This window comes from Jaculus jaculus, chromosome 9, assembly GCF_020740685.1.
Source record: "Jaculus jaculus isolate mJacJac1 chromosome 9, mJacJac1.mat.Y.cur, whole genome shotgun sequence".
Lineage (NCBI taxonomy): Eukaryota > Metazoa > Chordata > Mammalia > Rodentia > Dipodidae > Jaculus > Jaculus jaculus.
Window position 1 is genome coordinate 95425151 of NC_059110.1, and position 16266 is coordinate 95441416.

General features: G+C 41.9%; 1 protein-coding gene and 1 pseudogene across 2 annotated transcripts in view; one reads left to right on the forward strand and one right to left on the reverse strand.

The window, feature by feature from the left end:
* The window catches only part of Usp32 (ubiquitin specific peptidase 32), a 203785-nt gene that overhangs the window by 175719 nt on the left and 11800 nt on the right, over positions 1–16266 (reverse strand). The gene's annotated exons all lie outside the window — the stretch shown is intronic.
* LOC101617337 lies at positions 3754–4435 on the forward strand (annotated as a pseudogene).

The following is a 16266-nucleotide window of genomic DNA, read 5'->3' on the forward strand; positions in this document are numbered from 1 at the left end:
CACTCTAGTCCAGGCTGACCTGGAATTCACTATAGTCTCAGTGTGGCCTCGACCTCATGGTGATCCTCCTACCTCTGCCTCCCAAGTACACCACCATGCCCAACTTGTTAATGTTTTTTTTTTTTTTCTTTTTCTTTTTTGCATTTTATTTTTTTTTAATTTTTTTATTTATTTATTTGAGAGCGACAGACACAGAGAGAAAGACAGATAGAGGGAGAGAGAGAGAATGGGTGCGCCAGGGCTTCCAGCCTCTGCAAACGAACTCCAGATGCGTGCGCCCCCTTGTGCATCTGGCTAACGTGGGACCTGGGGAACCGAGCCTCGAACCGGGGTCCTTAGGCTTCACAGGCAAGCGCTTAACCGCTAAGCCATTTCTCCAGCCCTGCATTTTATTCTTTTTTTTCTTTTTTTAATTTATTTATTTGAGAGCAACAGACACAGAGAGAAAGACAGATAGAGGGAGAGAGAGAGAATGGGCGCGCCAGGGCCTCCAGCCTCTGCAAACGAACTCCAGACGCGTGCGCCCCCTTGTGCATCTGGCTAACGTGGGACCTGGGGAACTGAGCCTCGAACCGGGGTCCTTAGGCTTCACAGGCAAGCGCTTAACCGCTAAGCCATCTCTCCAGCCCCCTGCATTTTATTCTTTAAAAGCACTTTCAAGCTGGGCTTAGTAGCCCATGCCTATAATCCCAACACTTGGGAGATAAGAGACAGGATTATAGGTGTGAGTCACCTTGTGTAGCCTAAGCTTAGTTTTTGATTAAAAAAGACTGGAAAACAGTAATTTTTTTTAATTGACAACTTCCATAATTGTAGACAATAACCCATGGTAATTCCCTTCCTCCCCCCCAGTTTCCCCTTTGAAACTCCACTCTCCATCATACCCCTCCCCCTCTCAATCAGTCTCTCTTTTATTTTGATATCATGATCTTTTCCTCCTATTATGATGGTCTTGTATAGGTAGTGCCAGGCACTGCAAGGTCATGGATATCCAGGAGCATTTTCTTTACTTAAGAAAAAAACTTGTATTTGTTGAGTTAACTTTCTTTTCATTTTTCTTCAAACCACAAATCAGTAATGGTAATGCTGTTATCTACTTGAACTTCTTCTAATAGTGCAGAAATGACATTTAACCCCTGCATGTGATCAAACTGTTAAAATGTTGCCATTGGTACCAGTAGTTTTATAGTCATTTTTCTGAAAGTTATGATTGAGAGTTTAGGGTAGAATGACTATACAGTCATTTCCGTGGACCTGTGAATTATTAGGTCTATGGGACAGGTCTAAGGATACCAAAACCTTTAAGTCCCTTAAAATTTTCTCAGGTCCCTTATGTAAAATGACATACAAGCCTTTAATCCCAGCATTCGGGAGGCAGAGGTAGGAAGATCACAGTGAGTTCGAGGCCACCCTGAGAGTACATAGTGAATTCCAGGTCAGCCTGGGCTAGAGTGAGACCCTCCCTCAAAATAAAAAAATGCAAATATTTACATAAATCACATACACCCTTCCATAAAATTTGAATCACTTCTAGAATAATATCCTGAGCTCTCCTATTTTATTTTTATTTATTTGCAAGCAGAAAGAGATAGAAAGAATGGGTGGACCAAGGGCTATAGTGGCTGCAAATGAACTCCAGATGTATGTGCCACTTTCTGTATCTCTTTGTGCATCTGGCTTTATGTAGGTACAGGAGAATTGAACCTAGGTCATTAGGCTTTGCAGTCAAGTGCTTTAAACACTAAGCCATCTCTCCAGCTGTAGATTACTTTTTAAAATATATTTTATGGGCTGGAAGGATGGTTTAGTGGTTAAGGCATTTGCCTGCAAAGCCAAAGGACCCAGATTTGATTCCCCAGGACCCATGTTAGCCAGATGCACAAGGGGGCGCACAAGTCTGGAGTTCGTTTGCAGTGGCTGGAGGCCCTGGAATGCCTATTCCCCTCCCTCCTCCCTTCCTCCCTCTTTGTCAAATAAATAGATATTTTTTAAAAAATAAAATATATTTTATTTATTTAGTTATTTGAGAGAGTGAGAATGGGCACACCATGGTCTCCTGACATTGCAAATGAACTCTAGAACCATGCACCATTTTGTGCATCCAACTTTACCTAAGTGCTAAGGAATTGAACCCAATCCCCTAGGCTTTGCAAGTAAGTGCCTTTAACCACTGAGCCATCTCTCCAGCCTTTAACTAATTTTTTTATATTTATTTTATTTATTTGAGAGAAAGAGGGAGAAAAATAGGTAGGGAGAGAGAGAGAAAAGAGAGAATGGTGCACCAGGGCCTCCAAGCCACTGTGAATGAACTCCAGATGCGTGCGTTCCCTTGTGCATCTGGCTTACCTGGGTCCTAAAGAATGGAACCTGGGTCCTTTGGCTTTGCAGGCAAGCACCTTAACTGCTAAGCTATCCTTCCAGCCCTTTTAACCAATTTTTTAAAAATTTATTTATTTGTAAGCAGAGAAAGAAATGAGACAGACATGTAAAATGGAACAGCATGGCTGGGAGCTAGGAAAGAGTCAGTCCCCAGACAGTCAGCGTGTCTAGTGCCAGAAGGTGCTACATGGGCGACTGGGGGAAATGACCAATATCTGTCCAACCAACTCATGGTCTAACCTACTTAGCAACAAATAACCTGTTGTGATGCCCACACAAGTGCAATAGTGGCACACAGCCACAGTGGGGAACCAACTGCTCTTGATTTGGCTAACTGATCCCCTCAGTGGTACGGGACGCATAGCTGGAGCTGGGAAACAAGTCAGAACCATATCCAAACATAAGCCCACTCTCCAATATCAAGCTACCATCAATCATGGGCTACAAGAGGGCCTACACCTATTAAACTCTCTATTAAAAAAAGTAAGGGCTATCTCATTTGTCCTGGTGCTAACTTACTCTCCGTTGGAGAATCTGCTTCTCTTTTTCAGATAGATGTAGATCCTAAGGAGAGAGCCACCCCATCATACCTCAAAAGGGCCCCGGCTGAAACTAAGGAGAATTGGCGAAACAAGCAAGGATGCTGTTTTCCTGATGAACCAGATACCAGCACAAGGGGGAAGGAGACCAACACAGAGAAAAACCAACTCCTACCGAATCAGAGAGCCAGAGCCTCAGAGGCCCCCAACACCTCATCACTGAAGCAGACGAAAAATGAACCCAACCTGGCTCAGGGAAATTTTGTGGAAGAGGGGGCAGAAAGAATGTCAGAGCCACATGTTGGGTCATGATATGCAGAGACATTTATCGTACCAATAACTGTGGGCTAACTCCACAATGCACGACCCATATACCTCAACAAAGAGGGGCCAATGTGGAGGGGGTAGGTCACCGATAAGCTTAATAATGGTATCAAACTGCCTGTATTTGCTGAATACAAAACAAAACAAAACAAAACAAAACAAAACAAAACAAAACAAAACAAATAAAATAAAATAAAATAAAATAAAATAAAATAAAATAAAATAAAAAGAAGTGAGACAGACAGAATGGATGCACCAAAGTTTCTAGAAACTGGAAACAAACTCTAGACACATGGGCACATTGTGTGTCTGGCTTTAGGTGGGTACTGGGTAATTGAACATGAGTCCTTAGGCTTTGTGGGCCAGTGCCTTAACTGCTGAGCCATCTCTACAGCCCCCTTTAAGTGTTTTAAAAAAGACTTTTAGGGTGACTTGGCCACACACAGGGCGGGTGCTGTGGGTGCGGGCCAGCCACCGCTGGGTAGAGGATGGGAATGGGTATTTCTCGGCCATGACCCTGTGTCTTGCCAGCAGCAAAGATGAACCACGAGCAGGTGGGTGGCGCGCAGGCCAGGGAAGCCGGATGAGTAATGAACAAAGATTTGAAAATGCACAACAGGGAGTCATAGGAAAAAAGAAGAAAACCTCAAGAAGGGTCATCCACTTCGTTATTGGTGAAACAATGGAAGAGTACAGCACAGATAAAGATGAAGTTGACAGCCTAGAGAAGAAAGATATTTTACCTACAACTGATTCAACAAAACTTACCTGGGCCCCCACTTATGGTTTTGCATGCTTCAGGCTACATCAACCCTCTCGGTTTGAGACTTTCTTGGAGGGAAGACTGCATCTGTTTTGGACATCAATACCCCAAAATACCCATATGCCACTGATGAGTATTACCGGTTGGAGGAGGAAGAGGAAGAAGAAAACATGACGTCTGAAGAAGCAGAAAGACAGTACCGACAAAAGACAATGCAGGCTGAGTCCATTGTGCAGACAAATCAACCAGAACCAGTAGTATCCAGCTCCTTTGTGAATCTTAACTTTGAAATGAAGACTGTGAAATAGTTATAGAGAACAAACAAAATCCAGTCTCTGTTCCACTGTACAATGACAGGACTATAAAACGTTTAACCCTAAACTTTTCTTGTGCCAGGAATTCTGTGCATTCTCTATTCAGTGGGACTTAGAGCTATTATTTACATTTTACGTTATCTGGGAAGGGAAACTTACGTTCTAGCTATCAGAGTCAGATCTGAAGTTTGGACATCTGTACCTTGCTTTTACTACATGCCAATTTAGTGCTTTTGTTTCTTTAGGTATGGCTGGGGATCAAATCCAAAAACTCACGTGTGTGAGGCCAGCACTCTATCACTGAGTACTACCCTCTGTGTAGTACTGTGGTTTTAAATCTTTTCAAAAAATTGAACCTGGATCCTTAGGCATCACAGAGCTGGAGAGATGGCTTAATGGTTAAGGCATATGCCTGTGATGCCTAAGGACCCAGGTTCAATTCTCTAAGTCCTACACAAGCCAGATGTACAAGGTGGCATACACGTCTCGAGTTCATTTGCAGTGCCTAAGGCCCTGGTGTGCCTATTCTCATTCTTTCTATATCTTTCCCTCTCTCTGTCTCTAATAAATAAATAAATTTATAATAAAAAATTATCTAGTTAACTGATTGATTTGTAAGTAAGAGCTGGAGAGAGGGCTCAGTCATTAATGTGACGACCTCATTTGTAACTAAAAGTAGGTGAAGAACTGTGTGAACAGTGTAGAGATGCTGATCTTAAAAGCTTTCTCAGACATTGATGATTATATTAACAGCTTTCTAAAAGCATGAAGCTTTCAGTCTTCAATTTGTATAAACTGTACTTTAAAAGAACTCTAAACATACAGATAATGAGCACATTTTGGAAATCTGTCAATGAAATGTTTAAATGGAAGTTGAATTTTTTTAACTGAAAATTTAAAGTTCAAGTCCAAATTTTAGCTCAACTGAAATTGGGAGAATTTAGCAAAAAGAACTCTTCTTATGAGTCTTTAGTTATGTGGATTAATGATACAGTGGTTTATAATTTGTGACAGTAATCTTTTCATTATAAGTACAGAATTTGGTGCTTAATAAATTAATCTTAAGATTATGTAATCAATGTCACATTATAGTTTACTAACAAAAATTTTAAAAAGACTTTTAGAATTGAGTTTAATTTTCAAGGTAATTAATCTGTAACTGTACGGACCTGTAATCTGTAAGGAATTACTTTCTATGTCATCATTCACTTTGTTTTTCCTGAAGGAAGTTTTGTCCTAGTTAAATACAAAATTTCTATTGCTTTTTCATTACACTGTGACCTCATGGTAATGGTCATAAAGTCCTAAAGAAACAGATTTTTTGTTGTTCTTTTGGTTTTGGTTTTAAGGTAGGGTCTCACTTTAGCCCAGGCTGACCTGGAATTCACTATGTAGGCTCAGGCTGGCCTGGAACTCACAGTGAGCCTCCTCCTATGCTTCCTGTGTGCTGGGACTAAAGGTGTACAACACCAAGCCCAGTATATGTGGATTCTTAGTATGTTGGATCTTACTGTGTAGCCAAGGCTTGTTTTGTTTTTGAGACAGGGTCTCATGTAACCCAGGCTGGCCTTGAACTCACTATGTAGCTAAGGATATCCTTGAGCTTCTCATCCATCGGCTACCACCTCCCAAATGCTGGGATTATTACAGGCATGCACTGCAATGGCTGGTTTTATGTAATGCTGGAGATTGAGCTCAGGGATTAATGTATGCTATGCAAGCATTCTATCAACTGAACACCAAAAAAAAAAAAAAAATTAATTAAAAAGGGACTGGGATATAACTCAGTAGCAGAATGCTTACCTACCATGCCAGAGACCAATGGGATTCATTCCCAAAATAAATAAAAAATAATAAAAATAAAGTAAACCCATGTCTTAAAAGAATCTCATATATTGGAGCTGGGGAGACAGCTGAGCATTTAAAGGAGCTTATATGCAAAGCTTAGCAGCCTGGGTTCAATTCCCCAGCCACCCACATAAAACCAGATGGTCATTCATTTGCAGCACAAGAGAGCACAACACACACACATGCAAATAAATTAATTAAAAAAAGAATTTCGGGCTGGAGAGATGGCTTTGGTGGTTAAGTACTTGCCTGTGAAGCCTAAGGACCCCGGTTCAAGGCTCGATTCCCCAGGACCCACATTAGCCAGATACACAAGGAGGCACACACGTCTGGAGTTTGTTTGCAGTGGCTGGAGGCCCTGGCATGCCCATTCTCTCTCTCTTTCTCTCTCTCTGCCTTTCTCTCTGTGTCTGTCGGTCTCAAATAAAAAATGAACAACAACAACAAAAAAATGTTTTAAAGAATTTAGTGCCAGGCATGGTACCTTTAATTGAAGCACTCCAGAAGCAGAGGTAGGAGGATCACCATGAATTCAAGGCCAACCTGAAACTACATAGTGAATTCCAGGTAAGCTTGGGCTAGGGTGAGACTCTACCTCAAAAAAACAAACAAAAAAATTAGGGCTGGAAAGATGGCTCAGTGGGTAAAGCAAGGCCTGAAAGGCTAATAACCAAGTTTGGTTTTCCAGTATGCACATAAAGCCAGATGCACAGAGTGGCGCATGCATCTGGAGTTCACCCATTCTCATTCCCTCCCTCCTTCCTTCCCTCTCTCCTTGAAAATAAGTGAATAAAATATTTTGAAAAATTCAAACATTCTCAGTGAGTAAAAATTTCACCTATTATATCTAACCATCTTTGTATGTGTAGACTAAGGATCAAACCTAGGTAATGTATTCGACCACTGAGTTACATACTTTAGGTCTTTCACCCTGGTTTATAAAACACAATTTCATCCTTCCTGTTCCAAGAAAAACAGTAGATAAAATATAATAAAGCTCTTTACACTATACTCCAGTATGAATAATGTATCATTTGCTATATACATATAGGAGTGTGAGCCGGGCGTGGTGGCACACACCTTTAATCCCAGCACTCGGAAGGCAGAGGCAGGAGGATCACCATGAATTAGAGGCCACCCTAAGACTTCATAGTGAATTCCAGGTCGGCCTGGGCTAGAGTGAAACCCTACCCTGAAAAACCAAAAGAAAAAGAAAAAGAAAAAAAGAGTGGAGGGTGTTTACATGTGTGTGCATTTATGTGTGGGAGTACAAACGACATATGCCACAACATGCCAGGGAAGGTCAAAGGACAACTTTGGGGTATAGGTCCCCACCTTCCACTTTGTTTTGAAGCAGGGTTTCTACTTGCTCATTGCTGGATAGCTGGTCTGACAGCTTCTGGCCAATTCTTCTATCTCTGCCTCCTGGCTCCCTGTCAGTGGTACAGAAGCCCACAAAAATGCCAAGCTTTTTACATGGGGTCTGAGGATTTGAACTCAGATGTTAACACTCTCCAGCACACAGGGAAAATATGAGATGGCTGGTCGGGCAGCCTGTAATTCCAGCACTCCATAGGCAGAAAATACCTGGAGTGAGATGGCTAGCTAGACCACCCAAATTAATGAGCTTTGAGTCCTGATGCAACCTTTGGCCTCCACATACACATGCACCCCATACACATACCCACACAAACAACATATAAGCCAGGCATGGTGGTGCATGCCTTTAATCCCTGTACTCACGAGGCAGAGATAGGAGGATTGCCCTGAGTTCTAGGCCACCCTGAGACTCCATAGTGAATTCCAGGTCAGCCTGGACTAGAGTGAGAGCCTACCTTGAAAAACCAAAACCAAAACAAAACAAATCAAAAAAACATATACACATAAAAAATAAATAAACTTAAAAATTCTAGAGAGAGGGCTGGAGAGATGGCTTAGTGGTTAAGGAGCATGCCTGGGAAGCCTAGGGACCCAGCTTGGATTCTCTAGGACCCCACATAAGACAGATGCACAAGGTGGCACATGCATATAGAGTTCATTTGCAGTGGCTGGAGGTCCTGGCATGCCCATTCTCTCTCTCTCCCCCTGGCTCTAATAAATAAATCTTAAACTGGGAATGGTGGTACACACCTTTAATCCCAGCACTCGGGAGGTAGAGGTAGGAGAATCACAGTGAGTTCAAGGCCACTCTGAGACTACATAGTAAATTCCAGGTCAGTCTGGGCTAGAGTGAGACGCTACCTTAAAAAAAAAGGGGGAGAGCTGGAGGAATGGCTTAGTGGTTAAGGTATTTGCCTGCAAAGCCAAAGAACCCAGGTTCGATTCCCCAGGACCCACATTAGACAGATGCACAAGGAGCCACATGTATCTGGAGTTAGTTTGCAGTGGCTGAGACCCTGGTGCACCCACTTGTTCTCTGTCTCTCTCTGTCTTTCCTTCTTTCCCTGTCAAATAAATAAATAAAATATTTAAAATAATAATAATAAATCTTTTTTTAAAAATCTAGAGAGAAATGATGTTTTTTAAATATTTTTATTTATCTATTTGAGACAAGACAGTGTGGGCCTGCCAGGGCCACTTGCTCCTGCAAAAGAACTACAGACATGAGCCAGGTGTGGTAGTTCACGCCTTTAATCCCAGCACTTAGGCAACAGAGGTAGGAGGATTGCTGTGAGTTCAAGGCCAGCCTAGGACTACATAGTAAATTCCAGGGCAGTTTGGGCTAGAGTGAGACCCTACCTTGGGGAAAAAAAAAAAAAACAGAATTGCAGACAGGGGTAATGGGAAATCAAACCCAGGCCAGCAGGCTTTACAAATAAGTGTCATTAACCACTGAGCCATCTCCACAGCCCAAGAGAAAATATGGGGGGTTTTGTTGTTTTGCTTTTTATTTATTTATTTATTTTTGGTTGTTTGAGGTAGGGTCTCACTCTAGCCCAGGCTGACCTGGAATTCATTATGTAATCTCAGGGTGACCTCGAACTCATGGCAATCCTCCTACCTCTGCCTCCCAAGTGCTAGGATTAAAGGTGTGCACCACCATACCCAGTTTTCCAAGATTTAATCTTGCCACCACAAAATAGTAAGTTTAGGTGTTTATTTTCCTTACTACACACAGTAAGTACTTTATACTTAACTGCAATTTCCTCCTAACCATACATGGTTCTACAAATAATGTCAACATTACAACATTCTCAAGTTTTATTACATAAAAACAAAAGTGTACAAACACTTTACAAACCAAAGCATTAAAATAAGGAAGTACAGACTTCAGATGATGCAATTCACGTTTTTCTGAGAAAAATGAGTAAGTTTCTAGTACAAGGCTATCTATATATATAAAAAGAATTCATAGCCAGACATGGTATTGCACACCGATACCTGGAAGGTAGAGGCAGAACGATCAAGTTCAAGGCCAGCTTGTGCTACATATAACCAAGTTTGAGGCCAGCCTGTGCTACAAGTGACCCTATCTCAAAAAATCTAAAAATTGGGCTGGAGCGGGGTGCAGTGGCACACGCCTTTAATCCCCGCACTTGGGAGGCAGAGGTAGGAGGATTGCCGAGGCCACCCTGAGACTCCATAGTGAATTCCAGGTCAGCCTGGGTTAGAGTGAGACCCTACCTCAAAAAACAAACAAACAAAAAAAATGGGCTGGAAAGATGGCTCATTTGTTTAAGGCACTTGAAATCCTCATGGTCCAAGTTTGATTTCCCAGTACCCACATAAAGCCAGATGCACAAGTGGCACATGTGTCTGGCAGGAAGTCCTAGAACACTCATATTTCCCCTCCCTTTGTAAGTAAATAAATTAAATTTTAATTTTTTGCCAGGCATAGTGGCGCACACCTTTAATCCCAGCACTCAGGAGGCGAAGGTAGGGAATTACTGTGAGTTCGTGACCAGCCTGGGACTACAGAGTGAGTCCCCAGGTCAGCCTGGGCTAGAATGAGATCCTACCTCAAAAAAAAGTTTTTAACTATTTACAAAGCCTGCCAACTTGGGTTCAATACCATAGCCACCCAGGTAAAGCTGGACACAAAAAGTCTCATGTTCCTTTGTAAAGCAAACACAGACACACATACAAATAAAAACAAGTTCTAAAAAACTATCAGCCACAGGCTGAAGAGATGGCTTAGCAGTCAAGGCACTTGCCTGCAAAGCCTAAGGATCCAGGTTCAACTCCCCAGATGCCACATGAGCGAGATGTACATGGTGGCGCATGTGTCTGGTGTTTTGCAGTGGCTGGAGGCCCTGGTGTGCACACACTCTCTCTCTAACCCCACAATAAATAAATAAATAAATAATGAAAATTTCAAACTAACAGCAAAACATAACATGACAAATCTGAGAAAAAGAAACTAGAAATCCTTTCAGGAACCCCCTTATTGTTCATAAACACAGAGAAATGGCACAGAAAGAAATGAAATATTTGGGAGCTGGGGAAATGGCTTAGCGGTTAAGGCATTTGCCTGTGAAGCCTAAGGACCCCAGTTCAATTCCCTAGGACCCACATAAGCCAGATGCACAAGGAGGCGCACGCATTTGGAGATCTTCTGCAGTGGCTGGAGGCCCTAGTGTGTCCATTCTCTGTGCCTCTTCCTCTCTCTCTCACACGCACCCACACATGCATAAATAAATAAATAAATAAATAAATAAATAAATAAATAAATAAATAAAGTATTTTTTAAAAAAAGAAATGAAGTGAAATCTTTGGGCTCAAACTGCTGCCCATTCAGTTGCAACTGAGAGATTACAACCACTGACTGGGCCAGCTGATCCACACTGAGACAAAAGGAAAAAAATGCACTCTTGTAAAGGGGGTCTGAATGTTAAAGTAGTGTCCTGTTCTTCATAGTCTGCTTTATTCCCCCCTGGATTAACCAACTGGCAGCCCGCCTGGTACTAGGGAGCATAACAAATGCAGGAAAGAGAGGGGCATTGACTTTGCAACACAGTTTTGTGTTTTGGAAATGGCCATGGGCAGTATAAAGTAGGCTTGTTGGACTACCTGCACGGAGACCCAATGGTGCCATAAGGATGAACCATGGGCTACAGCACAGACCTAATGGAGATGCCAGGACTATGGGATGGGTGCCAAGGACAGCTGCCAGTATTAGATGAAGTTTTCTAGGACTCTGAGTAGTCTAGCTGGAGGGGTGGAATTGGAACTCCACAGACTTGTCACTAGTTAGATTTATCAGACTTAGAGATTTGTCACTGGTTGGAGTTGTCAGACTTGGAGCTACAGTTTTTTATGTTTTTCCTGTTTGTTTTAAATCTTGTGTGTGTGTGTATGTGTGTGTGTGTATATATATATTGTAACTTATTAGCAAATAGAGAGAAATGAGAGGAGACAGACAGAATGGGTGTGCCAGGGCCTCCAGCCACTGTGAACAAACTCCAAATGCATGCATCACTTTGTGCATCTGGCTATATGTGGGTACCAGGAAATCATATCCAGGTCATTAGGCTTTGCAAGCAAGCTCCTTAACTGTTAAGCCATCTCTCCAGTCTTAAATCTTTTATTTCTTTATGCCAAGGCCATGTTTTGCAGTGTGAATTTTTATTGTGTCATTATTGTGGTTTTTGGCATTATACCTCAGTTAAAAGACCTTTGATGGGCTGGAGAGATGGCTCAGCGGCTAAGACACTTGCCTGCAAAGCCAAAGGACCAAGGCTCGATTTCCTAGTACCCAACTAAAGCCTGATGATGCACAAGGTGGCACATGTGTCTGGAGTTCATTTGCAGTAGCTATAGGCCATGGTACACCCATTCTCTTTCTCTGCCAGGCAGTGTTGGAATTTTATTATAGGAGTAAATACATGCATACCCATGAAGTATACATACCAACTATCTCTGGTAATACTGTTCTTTCTTTTCATATTTTCAAAGTATTTTTATTTATTTAAGAGAAAAAAAAAAAAAAGAGTATGTACACACCAGGGCCTGTTGCCCCTGTAAATCAAGTGCAGATGTGCCACTTTGTGATTCTGACTTTACAAAGGTACTGGGGAACTGCACCCAGACCACCAGGGTTTGCAAGTGTCTTTAACTGCTAAGCTATCTCCTTTGGCCCTTTTCCTACTTTAAGTGTAAAAGAGCCAAGTAAATTCTATGAATAAGGTCAAACTTATAATTAATTTTATCCCATTAACTTTGTAGAACAAATCAGAAAGATGTCAGATCACAGCCGGGCGTGGTGGCACACACCTTTAATCCCAGCACTTGGGAGGCAGAAATAGGAGGATTGCCATGAGTTCAAGGCTACCCTGAGACTAATGAATGAATTCCAGGTCAGCCTGGGCTAGAATGAGATCCTACCTCAAAAAAACAAACAAACAAACAAAAAAGATGTCAGAACAAATCTAACATGTCAATTAGAATGACATATGAAATATAAACAAAAGCAGAAAAAGAAAATCGAAGGGCCAGGGATGTAATTCACTGGTAGAGTGCTGTCTAGTATGTACAAACCCCTGGGAGGTTCAATTTCTAGACTTGAGAAAAGAAAAAAAAGTATTATTTTTGATCTATTATGATTGTCTAAAACTTTTTTAATACTTTATTTCTATTTATTTGAGAGTGAGAGAAAGATACAAAAATAGGCAGGTAGAGAGAGAGAGAGAGAGAGAGAGAGAGAGAGAGAGAGAGAGAGAATGGGCATGCCAGGGCCTCCAGCCACTGTAAACGTACTCCAGATGAGTGTGTCCCCTTGTGCATCTGGCTTATGTGAGTCCTGGGGAGTCGAACCTGGGTCCTTTGGGTTTGCAAGCAAGTACCTTAACCGCTAAGCCATCTCTCCAGCCCTGTCTACAGCTTTTTAAAATACTTTATTTATCGGCCAAGCATGGTGGCACACACCTTTAATCCCAGCACTCAGGAGGCAGAGGTAGGAGGATCGCCATGAGTTCAAGGCCACCCTGAAACTCCATAGTGAATTCCAGGTCAGCCTAAGCTAGAGTGAAACCCTACCTAGGAAAAAAAAAAATTATCGGAGAGAGAGAGAGAGACAAGATAAAAAGAGGCAGATATATAGAGAGAATGGGCACGGCAGGACCTCTAGCCACTGCAAACGAACTCCAGATGCATGCGCCACCTTGTGCATCTGGCTTACATGGGTACCAGGGAATCAAACCAGGGTCCTTAGGCTTCCTAGGCAAGTGCCTTAACTGCTAAACCATCCCTCCAAAAAAAAAGTTTCTTTAATATTTTTATTTATTTATTTATTTGCAAGCAGAAAGAGAGAAAGAATGGTTGAGTAAGGGCCTCTAGCCACTACAAACGAACTCTAGATACAGATGCCCCTTTCATGGATCTGGCTTTACGTGGGCCCTTAGGGAACTGAACTTGGGTCATTAGGTTTTGCAGGCAAGCACCGTAACCACTGAGATATCTCTCCAGCCCCCACTAATTTGAGTACATAAAATGAAAAAAATCAATCATCAGTTACACCTAGTTTCTCTAAGATATTCTAAAAGGTGAAGAAAACCTAACTTCTTTCTTAGAAGATTTTTCTGCATTTGTCCTATACCACAATAGCTTAACATTAATGCTTTAAAAAAATTAATGCCAGCCAGGCATGATGACACACACCTTTAATCCCAACATTCAGGAGGCAGAGGTGGAAGGATTGCCATGAGTTCAAGGCCACTCCCGAGACTACATAGTGAATTCCAGGTAGGCCTGGACTAAAGTGAGATCCTACCTCAAACCACAAACACACAAATTAATGCTTAATACACAATATTAATGCATTATCAAGTAAAGCCAATGTTCAAATGTATACTAATCCAGTGGCATAACAGCGTACAACCTAGAAAAAGTTTCCTCTACTACATGAAGTGGCAAAGCACTACTAAGAGATAAGACTTCTGGAAGAGTTACTATATGAATAGTTGACAATCTTGGATGAAACTGCACAAAAGCAGGTCTAAAGAGATAGCTCAGTCTTACAAAACACTTACTATGCAAGGGTGAAGACTAGAATTCAGATCCCTAGCACCATGTAAATGCTGGGCATGGTGGTATATGTCTGCCATCCCAGAATTTAAGAGGCTGACATAAGCAGACCCCCAGAGCAAGCTGGTTAGCTAGAGTAGCCCATGAACTCTGTGTTCAAGTGAAAAACCCTGTCTCAATAAATAAGGTGGAGCCAAGCATGGTGGCGCATGCCTTTAATCCCAGCACTCGGGAGTCAGAGGTAGGAGGATTGCTGTGAGTTTGAGGCCACCCTGAGACTACATAGTAAATTCCAAGTCAGCCTGGGCTACAGTGAAACCCTACCTTAAAAAACCAAATAAATAAATAAATAAATAAAAATAAGGTAGAAAGCTAATGAGAAGGTACCCAACATTAGCCTCTGGCCTGACATGCACCCCCCCCCCACAAACACACATGCAAAAAAACATGCACAAGGAACATGAGTATAGCAAAATTTTAATATATAAAGGACTACATTTGAGAGACTATATATCTTAAAAATATCTCCTTCACATGGGCATAGAGGTCAGTTCTGGCCTAGTAGGCACAAAGGCCTACTTCAATTCCCAGTATCACAAAAAGAAAAGAGCTGGTATTTAAGCCTACTGTAGTGAGACAATCCTCACACTTGGGAGGTGAAGGCTAGTCTCAGCTACATGAGTCTAAGGTCAACCTGGGCAAAGACTACTTAAACAAAAAAAAAAAAAAAAAAACCCTAATAGCCAGTATTTTATCATCTACCATAAAGTGATGTATTAATCCATAGATTTACCCACTTAAATAGGTTATCTTGGGCTGGAGAGATGGCTTAGTGGTTAAGGCATTTGCCTGTGAAGCCAAAGGACCCAGGTTCAATTCCCCAGAACCCACATAAGCCAGATACACAGGGGGCACATGCATCTAGAGTTTGTTTGCAGTGGTCAGAGGCCCTGGCATGCCCATTCCCTCTGTCTTTCTTCTATCTCTCTCTGCTTGCAAATAAATAAATAAATAGGTTATCTACTCAGTTGTTAAAGTATGTTTGCCTACCACGCAAAAAGCCCTGGGTTCAAACCTCAACAAGAGTATTAACAGGGCATGGTGGCTCAAACCTGTAATTCTAGCCCTTGAAAGATGAAGGCAGGAGGAACAGAAGTTCCAGGTCATCCTTAGCTATACAGCACTTTCCAGGACAGCCCAAGCTACTGATATTGTCTCAAATACACCAGGCCTTTCATTACAAGGGTGCCTATAAAAGCAAGGAAAAAAAAAACTTCAAAGGAGAGAAATGTCATTTGCATCACTAAGTACCCCTCTTAACTTTCAAATGGTTTCAACACCAGTAATACATATAAACACTAGGCCCCAAAGCCAATGAGTTAATAAAGATAAAATTTCAGAGTTCTTTAAAAATATATATATCCTGAGTCCTTTGGCTTTGCAGGCAAGCACTTAAATGTTAAGTCATCTCTCCAGTCCAATTTCAGAGTTCTTAAAAGATACAAGCCAGCCAGGTGTGGTGTTGCACACCTTTAATCCCAGTACTGGGGAAGCAGAGGTAGGAAGAAAGCTGTGGGTTTGAGCCACGCTGATACTACATAGTGAATTTCATGTCAGCCTAAGCTTGAGACCCTACCTCAAAAAAGCAAAGGGCTGGAGAGATAGCTTAGTGTTTAAGGCACTTGCCTGAAAAGCCAAAGGACCCAGGATCAATTCCTTAGTACCCAAGTAAAGCCAGATGCACAAGGTGGTGCATGTGTCTGGAGTTTGTCTGCAGTGGCTACAGGCCCTGATGCACATTTTCTCTCTGCCTCTTTCTCTCTCTCTAAAATAAACAAATAATTTTTTTTTTAAAGTTAACTAACTGCCATACGTACAGGTTGGGAAAATGGTTCAGTCAGTAGTACTTGCAAGCACAAAGATCTGAGTTTCATTCCTGGGAATGATGGCACATGCCTTTAATCCCAGGACTCAGGAGGCAGAGGTAGGAGGACTGCTCTGAGTTAGAAATCAGCTTGAGACTACAACGTAAATTCCAGGCCAGCCTGGGATAGAGTAACACCCTACTTTGAAAAACCAAAAGATATAGAAAGATGGCTTAGCGGTTAAGGCATGTGCCTACGAAGCCAAAGGACCC